The sequence below is a fragment of the Tympanuchus pallidicinctus genome, unplaced genomic scaffold, assembly GCF_026119805.1.
Source record: "Tympanuchus pallidicinctus isolate F22 unplaced genomic scaffold, pur_lepc_1.0 scaffold22, whole genome shotgun sequence".
Taxonomy (NCBI): Eukaryota; Metazoa; Chordata; class Aves; order Galliformes; family Phasianidae; genus Tympanuchus; species Tympanuchus pallidicinctus.
Window position 1 is genome coordinate 6,581,948 of NW_026294739.1, and position 14,513 is coordinate 6,596,460.

Genomic DNA, 14,513 nt, shown 5'->3' on the forward strand with positions numbered 1-14,513 from the left:
CCCCATTTAGCCACAGAACTGGGTTGAACAGCCCATAAACCATTTACATTCATGCATCTACTGATTTACATTAAATGCAATTGTTAGTTTAAAACTTACAGAAATGGTAGAAAAGGTGACAAATTGAAGAGGATTCTATGAATTGGCTGTTTTTTTTATGAGTCATGTCCCTTTTTCATTGGTCTTGCCTGTGTTTAACCACTTTTTTTATTTTTTCTCTTTTCCTGGAGTAAAAATCTAAGAGTTGATAAATTCTGTAGCCTGCCTTTAAGAATTCTATTCCTTGAAAAACGGTAGGAAATTAGCCTGTGGAATACAAACCAGTTCATTCCACTTCATCTCCAAACTCATGGTAATACTGAGAATTTAAAAGTCCTTAAAAATACTTCCATAAAGAGTCAAATTTTGGAATCAGTATAGGAATTAGAGATGGGAGAACTTGTGTGAATGAAATGGGGAACAAGACAAATCATAGCTTGCGGTGTCTGCCAGCAGTGCTTCTTTGGGAGGGCTGGAAAATATTGAAATGATTGTAAGAGTGGTTCATCTTAACAACTAGCAGCCTAGCAACTGGTTGATAGGGACCTGATTTGATTGCAGTTTGCCTAAAGTAAGCAGCCATTTGGAGGGATTGAAGTAGATTATTGAATTAAAATACAAACTGCTCTTTACTATGATCTTTGTTATTCCCTTAAATCCTCTGAAATTCTTCAGTATGCTTCACTTATCTTATTCCTGCCTTTTTCAAGCAAAATTTAGTTCATGTAAATTGGTTCAGTTCTGACTCTCTGTATGGTAACTGCTGAGTCCTGGCCTGAAGCACTGATTGAGCACCTGGGGAAAGAAGCCATCAGTCCTGGGAGCACAGGTGAAGGGAATTTAGGTGTGTGACCAGAAGGGGTGGAGCCTGGCTGCACCTCTCTTAGACCTCTCTTAAGGGTTGACTGCCAGGGGGTGTAGATCTCTGATCGGAGATCCTTCCCTTGTGGAGTTCTCCCTGTGAGCCTAAATCTTCAGAGCTGGGTGAGTGCTTTTTCTTTGTAATGCGTTTTCTATCACGCTAGTCCCTTTGTCATTACATCTCAGGTAGCATCATTCCATTGTGTTGTTCTGATTTTTACATTCTCTAAGCCTGAATGATTGGAAAAGTCTCTGGTGGTTTAAACACTTACTTAAGCTTCCTAAAATTTTAAAGTTATCTCAGAATGCTGTAATTCAATCTTTCTTGAAGATCTCAGAAGAGATCTCAGAAGAGATCTCAGAAGCCTGCTTGTATTCAGTGATAAAATATGTGTGAGTAAAGGCAGTATTTCAAAGAGTTGCTCCACCTGTGATTAACTTCTCTTTTTCAAGCACAAATATAATTTGAGCATATGTTGCTAACAGCTAGGTAATAAAAGGCATGCATTGCTACATAGGGTAAGCTTTGCATAAGGCCATTGTTTCTTCTTTATGTAATAAAGAAATCAGAATTTAGATAGGCTAAATAGATACTTAGTGTACTTCTCATGAATTCCAAGAAGCTAAATGGAAGCTGAGGATTCCAGAAGTTTCTCATTAAACTCTTCTAAAGTGATGTGTTACTTCTTGCACTGCTGAGGAACTGAAGGCAAATAAAATTGATGCAAACTGTAATGGTGGTAAAGACGGAATTACTGAATTGTGCAAATGGCTGGAGGTGGTGAACATTTGCCTGCCCACAATTATTACTGGATCTGAGTCTTTCCAAATAGCAGTTATCAATTTGTTGTCTGCTGGTAAAGCTGTTTTTTTAAATGCTATACCTAAAGCTTGAAGCCTTTAGTCCTTGAAATTTTGTAAAATGTAGGAATTATGCAGAGAAATCACAAGTACAACTACAGGACCAGTCTTTTCTTTGGCTTATAAAGAGACTGATGAATAAATTGATCTATAAATTGCAATACTTGTTAGGACGTTGCCGTTATTTTTCTAAATGTTTTTTGTACTTGTTACTTTTTTCTAGTAATGAAGGTGTTAACCCAAGTTACAATTGGAGAGTGGTAGAAAATTGGCCCAGCTGTAGGAGATGAGGAATCAGGAACAGGTGAGTCAAACTTTCTTTATAGAAGCATCATTGGAAAGAACTACTCTCATCTGGTTTCAGAAAAAAATAAAGAAAATTCTGGTAGCTGAAGAATGGTCATAGGCTCCAGATAAGATGGATTTTTAAGAATAAATGGCTTTCTGCTTCAGGGTAGTAGTATATGTAGTGTGGCATTTGAGAACTTTGGCAGCCGACTTGCTGATTAAGTTGGTTTATAGCAGTTTGAGCAAATGTTCCTTTCCAGCACAGTGTTCTGCAATATTGTCCTGGTGGACTTCTAAAGTGGTGTGTATGGACTCTGTAATTATAGAGTAGTTAATTGCATGCAGTATTGCATGTTTTTCAGCATAGAAGTGTTATCAATATGGAAGTAGAGTGTTGCTGTTATCGAAGCCTGTCTGGATATTTAAAATGTGAAATAGGTAATTCAACCTATGGTATCAGTTAGTCGTTTGTTGTGCCAAGCATCAGGAATGTAGAGTGCTTTAGAAATGTTTAAAATCTGTAAGAGGATCCTCATAGAATCTTTGTTACAAACAAATGATTGAATTGTTTAAGGCATAACTTTTCCTTTTTGAAAGTGTAAAATGGTGCAGGTTGTTCTTGTGATCAGGAGTTTCATCCTTGCACATAGAGTAGCAAGTTTGACTGTAGGATCCTGGCTCAGTAGAGGTCCCAGGTGCACCTTATATCTTCCTAATTGAAGAACTGGCAGAAGCAGCTGTGTTGGTGTTGTGTTGTTCTACCTTTGCTACTTAGCTGTGAATGTTTCCCTCAAGTAATAGGCTGGCTGGCTAGCTTGGGTAAACGTGTGGTGCTGCATGGCTTCTGTTATGCAGATTTTAAAACTATCTGTCCTGAGTTCAACTGAATTTTCAGTAAGCCTCATGACAGTGGAAAGGTGTAATAACTTATTTGAACAGCTTCTCAGCTTTCAGTGAGGTAGAAGACTAGATATAATTTTCTACAGTGAGTAGGTTCAAAATGAAATTTCTGTCATTAATGTTGTTTGATGTAGAAGCCCTAAGGATGAGGCATTTGCATTGTTCAGAAATGCTAAATAACTCTGTAGCTTGTAAGAAAATCTTGGAAGAGACCTCTGAGATTGTTTAGTCAAATTGTCTACCTACCTTCAATATTGCACACTAACCCATTTCCCTAAGTATTACATCTACCCTTTTTTTTTAAATACCCCCAGGGATGGTGACTTCACCAGTTCCCTGGGCAACTTATCAAAACATTATTGAACTGTCACCTTTAAAACTTAAAACCTAAATTCTGCAATGTATGTTTATTTAGTACATGTTGCTTGTGTATGTATAAAATAGGAAAGGGAACAAGGAGGAGTCATAATGATGGTAGTTATTCTGGCACAGCTGTTTACTATAAAGGGAATGCAAATCATGGAGAAATTCTAAGGTAAATCTAGTACCTTCAGAATCAGCTCTACATGGGTTTTTATCCTCCCCCAAACATCCTTTGTCTCAGACAGTAACAAGGAAACAGTGTGTATTATCCTAATAGGTATGGAGATCCTATTTCCACAGGTATAGAGATAACTTCTTCAGGAAACTTCTTACAAAGTAGCAGAAGTGCAGAGTACAAGTTACTGTGTGTTCCTATATGTCTGCTGTCATGCATACCAGTTAAAAAAAAAAAAAAAAGTTGGCTAGAATTGCATTTGTCTCTTCTCCATCAGATTGCCAAGTATGGTTCTTTACAATGGCAATAAGGATACTCAGGAATAAAAGGATTTTATTTGTCATGTCTAGGAACTTCACAGTATTGTTTCTGCTGGCTCTTGTTCTTAAAAAATTTACAGAGTACTGAGAATTTCAGTAGAAAGAGAGCTGTGATATGTGTATGAGGGCTCATCCGAAAGTAATGCCTCCCGTTTAGTTATGTTGTCCTATGATGCCAGAGGTAGATGTTTGATGGTATGGCAGTAGAGGTTGAACCTTCCCACCAAAGTTCCATTATATTTTGCTGCTGTGCAACAGATACCAGAAGAGGGGCAATTTGACAAAATAGCATCTGGCATGGAAGTGTGCATGAAGCAAAGGTGCGTCACTGAATTCCTCCATGCAGAAAAAAATTGTACCTATTGACATTCATGGGTGCTTGCTGAAATTAAACAGTGGATGTGAGCACAGTGAGGCTGTGGATGGTGTGTTTCAGCACTGATGACAGTAGTGTGAGAGACAAACTCATTTTGGATGCTGTGCACAGCTGTCACCTCAAAAAATGAAGTGTTTTTATTAGCTCATCCATGCAGATTAGCTAATGGAAAAATAGTGCTTTGTAGCTGAGAACCTGCTCTATCAAATAATGTTATTGTGCTCTTTGTATCTCTGTGTAGCTTCCATGGAAGTAAAGAGGAAGCATTACTTTTGGAGTGACCTATGTAATAATAATGTTTTATCAATACCCTATCAGATTATACCAGCTAGGAAACAACACTTGCATTAGTCAAAACAAAGCTTGAATTTCCACTTCTGAATGCCTCAATCATTCTGATTTCTGAAGGCTGATGAGTGGAGTAGTTTTGCTTTTCACTCTTTCAGAACATGTCATAGGAAGGCATGACTGGATGTCATGAGCTTGAAAAGCCTAACATTCCAAAAGGTCTTTGTCTGCCTTGGAATTTAATTGAATCGATTTAAAAATCTGAATAATTGTTGTGCACCTTGAAAATCAAGGTGAAGCCTTCTTTCACACTGATATTTCTGGTGAGAAATGCTGTCTGTTATTCCCACGTTAGCTTAGTGTATGACTTTGTGTGATAGTTTCTCAGCAGAAGTGCAGATGATGACTCCTGGCAGGCAGTGTTATTGAAAGACGTTGTGCTGTATGTGTACGTGTTGTTAAGCTGACAGTTTTTTATGCAGCATTGACTGCTGAGATTCTAAAAGTCAGAAAATAACCAGCTGCAAGTCAGAGGTCAGCTGGTTCATTAGAAGGCTCAAAAATCCCAGTCTTTTAGTAATGGTGCCATAAGTTCCTCACTGCTTGTTGCCTTGAAATCATAGTAGGGAAAATCAAGAGATAGTTGTCTGTCGTGATCAGATTGCAGTGAAACATAGATGCACAGCCGGTGAGGCAGTTAGATATACAGGATGTAAAGCAGCATGGAACAGTCCAGATCTTCCCTAATCAACACTGGTAAAGTCAAAGGAGCTTTTTAACCATGCATGATCTTTTTATTAAAAAAAAAAAAAAAGGGGGGGAATTTGATGTGTCTGTTCACAGTCCATAATTTAAAAGGATCACAGTCAGTGATGAGGTGTTCCAGAAGAGTACTGCTGTAGCTGGGATTAAATCCATTTTTATGGTCAAAAAAGACAAAGTAACCAGCATATTGATGACGCTTTCAGTTCATGAAATAGCCAATAGCCCTTTGGACAGAGCAATCTTACACAAAAAAATGCAGTAAAAATAAGCAAATAGCAAAATGGAACTTGTGAGAAACAGGAATATGGGTTCTATTTCAGAAAAAAAATCTTTCATGTTGATATTCCACTGGGAGAAGGAAACCGACTACTGGTGAGGCGAAATGCTAGGGCTGATAGTGAGCAAGTGTATGATATGTGAATTTTTGTCTGTAGCGAATACCATTGAAAATGTGAGCAATATTTCCCTGCATTTTATTTTGCAACATGGCAACAAAACGTGAAAGAGCATGGCATTGCTGAGATTCTCCTCTGACAGAGGAAGAATGAAGGTGGTGAATGCCATTCCTTGTCCTCCTGATATCCTGGCAAAGAGAAATGCTTGTCTCTTCTTCTGCTTAGACTAGGATGAAGAGCGACATCGTAGAACACATGATTTCCATTTAAATAGATTTGAATCAACTGGAGACAGTCACTTATAAGTAAGATGATAAAGAAATTAGAACAGGTTAAACCTTTTTTAAAATATTATTTATGTTTTAGGTACAGGAGAGTGTGAGGTTTTAATACAGCAGCTTTTAGGGTATAAGGCATAAAGAAGCACGAAAGGACAGAAGTCAAAGTTAATAGGAGGTCTGAAATGGATGCCAGAAGGCTAATCTGCTAAATCTACTAAGGATTTCGATTAGCAGCTTCAGAAACAGGAAGAACGAAGGATTTTGAAATGAAATAACATTGACACAGAAAAGAATCTATGTAATGAGTGTGTGAGGAAGGCAATAAATGGATTATAAAGCTGTGCAACTGATGATATTTAACCTCTATGGCATATGTAGTGAACTGTTATCCTGATTATTAAAATAATTTAAAGATCTAATTTCAATATTTCTAACTTCACTGTAAAGATGAGGAACTATTATCTGATTATGAAAGCAGGTACTTCTCATGCAATGCAAAATTACAGATATTTTTGTTCCTCTTACTGATGTATTAATTAACATGAGAAGTTAGAATTCAGTCATGTGTTCTTCCATCCACATACCTTTATTTGCTATCTGGAAAAAAAAAGTTTATTTCCTGTATCGAATCAGCAAATTCACACATTGCTGGTGCTTTCTAAATAGACTTATGCCAAGAAAACTAGATGTAGAGAAAGCTAGCGGATCAAATGTCTGAATGCTTGTAATTCTTAATGTTATAATATGACTGCTACTTGAAACAAGAATTAGTTACCAGTAGAGGGTGGTGTTTTTTGTATGTTAAGAGTCAAAAAATCCTATACTTAAGTTTAGGGGGTATTTTGAGGCTAATGGATTAAACAGGCCTATGCTTATCTGAGGACATGTAACAGATTAGAGTAAGACTTAGGGCTTCCCGAGTTTCCATTAAGCTTATCACTTTAGCCTTTTGAGTATGAATATGGAGAACTATTTTCTTGTTCTTTTTCTGAGAAATATTTCTATTTGAAGATTTTTCTCCCTCAGTCTTTCCTGTTCTTAAATTGAGTATGTCTTATCGTTTCTTCTTGGTCACATCTTCTGAACCGGTGATAACTTGTATTGCCATCTTTTGCACTACGATGCTGTTGAACCACATCTCCCTTGACAGACAGTATTCTAGCTGAGGTCTTATCAGTGCTGCAGAAAGCAAAAAGCATCTGGCAGTCTACGCTCATGTTTATGTATCCCACTATGATGATTGCCCTTTTGGAACAGTATGACATTTTCTTATGTTCTCTGATGCAGCTATTCAAATAGACACTAAGGAAATATTTGAGTCACAGATAACACAAAAGAACATGATTAACTGCTCTCAATTTAGTGTCCACAGACAAGGAACCTTTAGTTTTTGAGGGCTTTTTTATGTAGTAGCTAAAGTAACTTCAGGCCTTATCATTCCATCCTGCTCTTAATGAACAGATATTTTTTGTTTCTCAAATGCTGTCTCTGATTTATATATTGGAAACTGATTTAAAGCTATACTAGCCTACATCATGATGCCTAATTGATACTACTCAAGGTTTGTATTTTAACCACAGTAATTCAAACAGAGATCTGGCATAATGGAGTAGAGGAACGAAGAGGGGTAGTCCTATGGTAAACTCAGGTCATTTTCTGGATGAAGGATACATTATAAAGGCCACTAGGATAATGTTACACAGTCTGGTAGTTCCCTCAAGGCCTCTCACTTTCAATGGTAGAGGTTAAAGAAAAAATGATGACATTTTGTTACTACTGTAAAATTACTGAAAAATCCTATACTACTTTTCCTAATCTAGGAGTCTGAAGCTACTGCTCTGCTGGTAGTTGTATCAGTGGTATAATATGGTAATAAACTAACAATTTGTCCATGGTGTGTAATGTTTATCTGAGTAGCTCAAGCATTAGTTGGTACATAGTGAAGTCTCAGTACATCATGTATTTCTCTCCTTGTATGATTTTTTTTTTTTTTCCACTTCTCCCGCCCAGTATCTCTTATTACCCTCATCTCTTCTCCCTTCTTTTCTCCAGTACTTTGTTAATGTTAGCTTATGTTTGGATGGAATGGGAATTGAAAATATTTGATTGGTTGCTGTAGTTGGAATTATTATTAAGCCAGCTAGAAATGTGATATCTGAATAAATTCCATCTTAGATGAATTCTTCTAAGTAGAAAGTTATCATGTGAAGAAGATGTGCATAATATCTGGAAGTAAATGAGGTAAACTCTATTTTTGCAGTGTAGTCAAAGTACAGAAGTGAATACAGCCTGACTTTTTCCTTGGCAGTTACTAATCTAGTTTACTTGTAAAACTGAGTGCTGAGCAAGTCTCTTTATATTTTTCTTTCTCCTTTGACCTTGTAATGTAATCAGATGGCAGACTGAGATTTTTAAATGGTCAAGTGATGAGCTCTTGCAGTGGAACTGAGTGCAGACTGGATTTGGTGCCTTTTTTTTCTCCACAGTGTTACAGACAAGCTTCATTGAAACCTGTTCACATAAGAGTTAATAGTTTTTTTTCCCCGCCCATTTGACAAAGAACAACCTCTAGTGCATTTAAAATATTCATTATGCAACTATTGAAGCATTCCCTGTGTCCTGAATGCTTAGAAAATTGGTTGGAAACAACCTATTTAACAAAACTGACTCTCATTCACTCTACTTCATGTAACTAAAAAAAAAAAAAAGCCCAAGCCATTGCTTTTATAAACCATTTAATACAGTTTATGATAGCAATAATCCCCTTGAAATTGGTTATATTACTGTAGTTTGTTATAGTGTTAACTGCCCTTGTCTTCAGCTTGGTCCATTAACTGAAAATCCAGCCATTATCTTATAATGGGATGATTCCTCCAGGATTATTACCTTACTCTTAGTTTGTTGAAGATGAATATTCTTGTAGGATAGTGAAACAGTGTCAAAATGTGTAAAAAAATAAAAAATAATAATAAAAAAACCCTAAAAATCTCAGTTTTACTTATATAAAAGTGATATATTTATGCAATTTATCTGAGGTTTACACATCGTTTTTTTTTCTTTTGTTTGTGACACTGAAGATGAAAAGTAGCAGGGATTTTTAATGAAAAAGAACATTTGTTGCCCCAAATAATTAGTGGCAAATGATGAGAGACAAGGAAGATAGTGTTAAATGTGACAGTCTTAATAACGGGGAATTAGAGTTTGATTCCCACTGTTCTGCTCAGTGGGAATTTTGCCAGTGACTTCGCTGGAAAAATTCAAGGCCAAGAAGACAAGGAGAGAATTATGCTGTATCTTTTCTAAAGCACTGAATTGAAGTGAGAGGAAAAGAAGTCATAAGCAAAAGACTGTTTGAGCTAGTGCCACCTATATCTTTATAAGGAACAAAAGCTATTCAGTGAATTCACAGAACTGTTCACTTCCAACGATAGAAATCCTAAAAGGGCTCCCTAAATTATGTCTTTGCCGTACTTTCATGACCTATATTTTAAGTCCCTAATGGCATCTTTTTTCTTTGAGTAATACAATGCCAATTCTGAAAGAGATTAATTATTAGCTATGCAACATTTTTTAATTAATCCTGCAATTCACTCTATCAATATATGCTGTCATTCATAAAATCCTGGTGTAAGCTTTGACTCTACTGCTTCCTCCAGCTTTATCAGACTTGTTCTCATACTCTTCTTAAATGTTGTCAGCTCATCTGCTAGGAGTTGCCAACCAAAATGCAAGGAAGTTATAAAGCAGTTTAAGTACAACCTCTAAAATGTACTCATGACAGCTTTTTACTAGTGATTATTTGAGACTTGCTTTATCTGCAGTGTGTTTCCTAGTGTGGGGAAATCTCTGGAAATTCTTCTCCTGCTTTGTACAAGGTATCTTTGATTACCTCTTCTCTGAGACTGAAGAGGGAAGCTTGACAACATAAATTTACTTGTATTTATGCCTGGTGTATTATCAGTCTTTTTCACAAATGATGGTACCCACATGTGACAGTAAGAATATATTTCTGTACCTTCAAGAGAAAAACATTCTTTTCCTTAAGGATATACTTTCAGTTTCATCAATAAATAACTTGTCTCTTAGGAGAGTTATCTACTTATATTTCCTTTCTTACATGATAGCAACCTTTTAAAAAAAGAAAAACACATGGGGAAAAAAAAAAAAAAAACACTTTGCTATTGTTTTCTAACTTTTTGTGTTCTAAAATAAATAAGCAACGTTTAAAGGGCACGTACTTCCCTGAATATAAAGTGATATAAATACTTGCTAAATTTGCATTAATTGATATTTCGAGGTGTTTTGCTGTAGTCAAGGATCAGTCAGGAAGCAATGCACTTTTTAAAGTTTTTGCAGGCCACTAAGTCTATACAGTTTTTCTGTGCATCTTTAATGATGAAGTGTGTAACTGAGTTTCTTTTGAAATATCCTATTTAATCAGTAGTTGTTCCACTGACCTGACCTCAGGATTCAGTTTTAAAACTTCAGCAAATGCTCAGATGAGCTGTGCATGTGTAATGAAATAGATACTTGCTAAGTGACTGAAGTCCTGTGGCACGAGAGATGCCATACCAACCCTCTTGATAGTGTCCATACTAAGTGACCTAATTTAAGCCTTAGCTGAAAAATCATTCTCTGGGTGCTTGTAACTATTAATTAAACTAGTAATTCCTGTGGAAGTCCTGTGATAAACAGCAGATGAAATAATGAGAAGTATTGCATGGTTGGTTTTTTTTAGGCATATCTGCTAAGGAAAGCTGCATTATAGACTGAAGCACTTGTATTCTTCTGGATACAGGTTTAAGGTTGAAGAGAATATGATACTGTTTTTGACTGAGTACTGCTAAGTACTGGAAGAACGCACATATAAAACTGAGATTTTTCAATTGTATTATGACTGAAAAATTACTGCCCTGTGCACTTTTTCTTTATTGGTTATGTTTGTGTTATATGTGAGAGAAGACAAGTCATGCTTTTGGAAAACATGTTTGTCTATGCTTGCTGTGTGTTTTTCTGTATTCTGTTCTGCAACTAAAATCTAGCAGAACTCACTCAAGTCTGAGATAACGTGCTATTTCTCTAAACCTGCTGTATTCAAGAGGCTGTGCTTCATGTGTCACCAAACAAGAGTCTCAAAGTGCATTTTCTACCTGAATTATAGGTAGTATGTTTGTGTCATCATCATGTATTGGTTAAAGAGTCTTCTGGAGCTATAGTTGTCTAATTGTCTGGAAGTAGAAGTGGAGATAGGATAATATGACTTGCTGTGGCATATTATGCTTAGCCAGGCTAACTGAAGAGGCTGCTATGTTCAGGGATGTTTATTCAAGATTTTTCCCATTGTGTTCATTTCCTTCTCCAAAGCAATATTTGTAAATAATTAAATTAACAAACTTTAGAACGCTCTTTGTTTCTTTTCACAGAAGAGAACATCTGAATTGAGTTCTGATTTGAATTCTCATCTGTATTCAGGTGTAGCCTCTAAATAATGGAATTGCAGAGCAGTATCAGGGTTAAGAGACTTTGATAGGCAGTATGTATAGCATGCTACCCCAGCTACTCAGAAAGACATAACTGAAAATTCTCTTAAATCCTACCTGACATCATCATCCAGATTGGCTGAGCATTCTCCTACTTGAATGAATCAGCCAGGAACCAATATATCCACTCTCACTGTGGTGTAAGCACTTCAGTCAAATTGTTATTAGGTCATAGATAGCTCATGCTAGGTTCATTAAGCGGTTTGCAGTGGTTTATTTGATCAGCTATAGATAGTGATGAAGACTTTCTTGTCATATGGTGTCTAGCAGTGTGATGCCAATCTACTTTGCTAACTGATACAGATGGCTTTTGTAGGTTACAAGGTACAGTAATGAAGCTGCTGTGGATCTTGCTGAAGGTCCATTAGATGTGTAGATCAAAACTCCTATCTATTGGGGAATCAGAAAGGTTGGAAACTATGCTTTATTTGATGCTTTCAAATTATTTGACACGATGTATATTGGGGATTGGCAAGTTCCCATATTCATGTAGCTCAATACTACAATTTACATAACATTTTCCTTCTTATAATAGACTCCAAGATAATACATACAGGGGAAAGAACAGTACCAATTATTCTGGAGTTGGAAGTATTTATCTAATTTTATAAATAAGGTGACCAATTAATCTTCTAAAGACCAGTGGCAATGCAGAACAGTTGCATCCTGTTCAACTTCTGTGTTGCTGTCAAGGAAGATGCATTTGAGATGGTCGTAACTGTGTATGTGCAATGTGTTAGGGAAATAAGTAAAAATACTACTTCACATTTTCTAAAACATCTATGATGAATAAGACGCTTCCAGAAGGGCAAAACAAGTTTAAATTGAAGTGCTCCCTTTGTCACTGAACAGATATGAATGGCTATGGATTTGTATCAAAATGATCTAGAAGATTTTAATTACCTTCTGCAATTTTCAACAAAATGCGCATTTCTAGCGCAGACCTGTTGTATTGAATCTTAGTTCTCTGGACACAGTAAGTATGTCTTCTATATAGTTCATTGACCAGAATTCTGTCTAGCAAATACAAACAAATAAAGCCTAAAGTTGGTTATAGTTACCACCTCTGACTTTTCCACTCTTCTAATGGTCATACGCTCTAAAATATAAAATGCTGTTTATTCAACAAGGTAATTGAGATTAGCATGTCTGAGCACTCTGTATTATATTTAGGTTAAATACTGTGTTCGCAGCTTCTATGAAAACAGTTTTTTTTGTCAGAGGCTGAGCTGAGCTCTGTTTGGGAGTCTGTGTGTTTTCATGGCCTCTTATTAGACCATAACAATTGTGGTCAGAATTATCAAAATTTCACTCGAGGAGATGATGGTTCTTTAAAAGATTAATGGCATGTGCCTGGCAAAAGTCAAGACGGTTGTCACTGATCATCAAAAGTCTGTCAAGTTGTTTGAATGAGACGTCTCATTATTTCTCTCGTATATAGGAGGACTGAACAATCGCATTTGACTCACAGGTGTACAGGAAGTTGTGTTAAATGTCCCAGGAATAGCAAAAATGTATGGATATTAAAACAAAAGCTATCAAAACTATTAACGACAGCAACCCCTAGTGATGTTCTGTTGCAGGTGGAAGTGGGGAGAGAATGTTTGAGGGGATTTTCTTTTCCAGTTTTTCCATCTCCTCAGACCTTCACTTAAACTACTTGGCAAAATATTTATTATCATAATTTCTGATTGTTGTTACTTAACCTACACTGGTGCTAATCCATGAAATGTGGACATAAAACAAATAAGGGCTTAACGTAGAAAAATCGCTCAGTTGGTTCATCAACTTATACAAAACCAGCGAGAAATAAAGATAATAAACTTTGTTTAAACAAAGATGAAATAAGCTATTCTGCAAGATTTCTTTTTGTGTATAGGTGATGTGAATTCCAACAGAAAGTGAATATCATGACTACTTTATTTCCAGTATCTCATAAATTTTATGTAAGAAGTATGTCATGGAATATAAAAGCTTGTCTAATGCTTTGACAAGAAGGCATTATTTCACTGTTTTTGAAAAGTATTCAAAAACTAAAATGATATGCAATTGAACAACTGTACAGAAATAACTAATTATTTTCCAGGCTCCTTTCTGTCCTTTGATAACTAATTTGGCCAGTGGCTGTAAAATGAAGTGTTTGAAAGTAATAGCCTTAATGATGGATGAAAATTAATCCTGTTTTCTGTATTTTTAATGGAGACACTATGTTTACTACATTGTGGCTGCATCCTTCCTTTAGTATTGCACTTCCCCTGCAGGAAATCAGAAATTTCCTGAATGGACGCAGTAATTTGAACAAACTGATTTTGAAATAATGTAAGGATAAATGTGCCTGTTATATTTTTGTACATTGACACCAACAGATAATCTGAAATATATGAATATCAGAAAAGCAATGCTATTGAGCAGTTACTTCACCCATCGTACTTCCATCTTTCTGTTTCTACTATGCAAATCTACACAAGTCAAGATAGCGGAATTTTGTTAATCTACTTCAAAATACTTGACCACCACAGAGTAGGAACCATGTATGCAGACAATCTGTGCATTTTTATCTCATGCTGTGGTGCATATACATAATAACTTTAACATTAACAGAACTAGTAATGAATATTCATGTTGACCAGTTGTGTTCTAATTAAAATCACTTACACACTGGTGTGCAAGGCTAAACTAGCTGCTTTTGAGTTAAAAGAAATTTTTCTAATGTTCCATGTATTAAATGGGTGTCTCATGCTGAAGGTAATAATAATAACATCAAAGTAAATTAATGTAATTAATGTCCCCAAAGAGAAAAGACTGTTAGAGCATTGCATGATGATAAGTGGTCTTCTCACAGACACGCTGTAAGAATAAATGTTTTCATGTCTGTGTCACAGTCACTAACACAGGGGAATTAAGATCCAGATTTCAGTAATTATTTGGCTGCTAAACACTACAGTACAGTGTAGTTTCTACATACATGAAGGTATTGGATTGAATTTGTGTAAGATGGAGAACCTTTTTGCTGTGTAGTTGTTAATGAATTTTGAACTAAACTTTGAATGAACTGAAGTGG

At 36.0% G+C, this 14,513-nt stretch overlaps 1 long non-coding RNA gene across 2 annotated transcripts in view; it reads left to right on the plus strand.

Annotated features, from left to right (window-relative positions):
- Positions 1 to 955: 955 nt before the first annotated feature.
- LOC128082668 (uncharacterized) overlaps positions 956 to 14,513 on the plus strand; it is an 83,711-nt gene continuing 70,153 nt past the window's right edge. Inside the window, exons 1-3 of one of the 2 annotated variants that reach the window (XR_008207769.1) lie at positions 956 to 1,023; positions 1,985 to 2,065; positions 10,651 to 11,948. This is a non-coding gene — a long non-coding RNA (uncharacterized LOC128082668). Of the gene's footprint in view, positions 1,024 to 1,984; positions 2,066 to 10,650; positions 11,949 to 14,513 lie in introns of those variants that run through there. The other variant, XR_008207770.1, reaches the window with a different exon arrangement.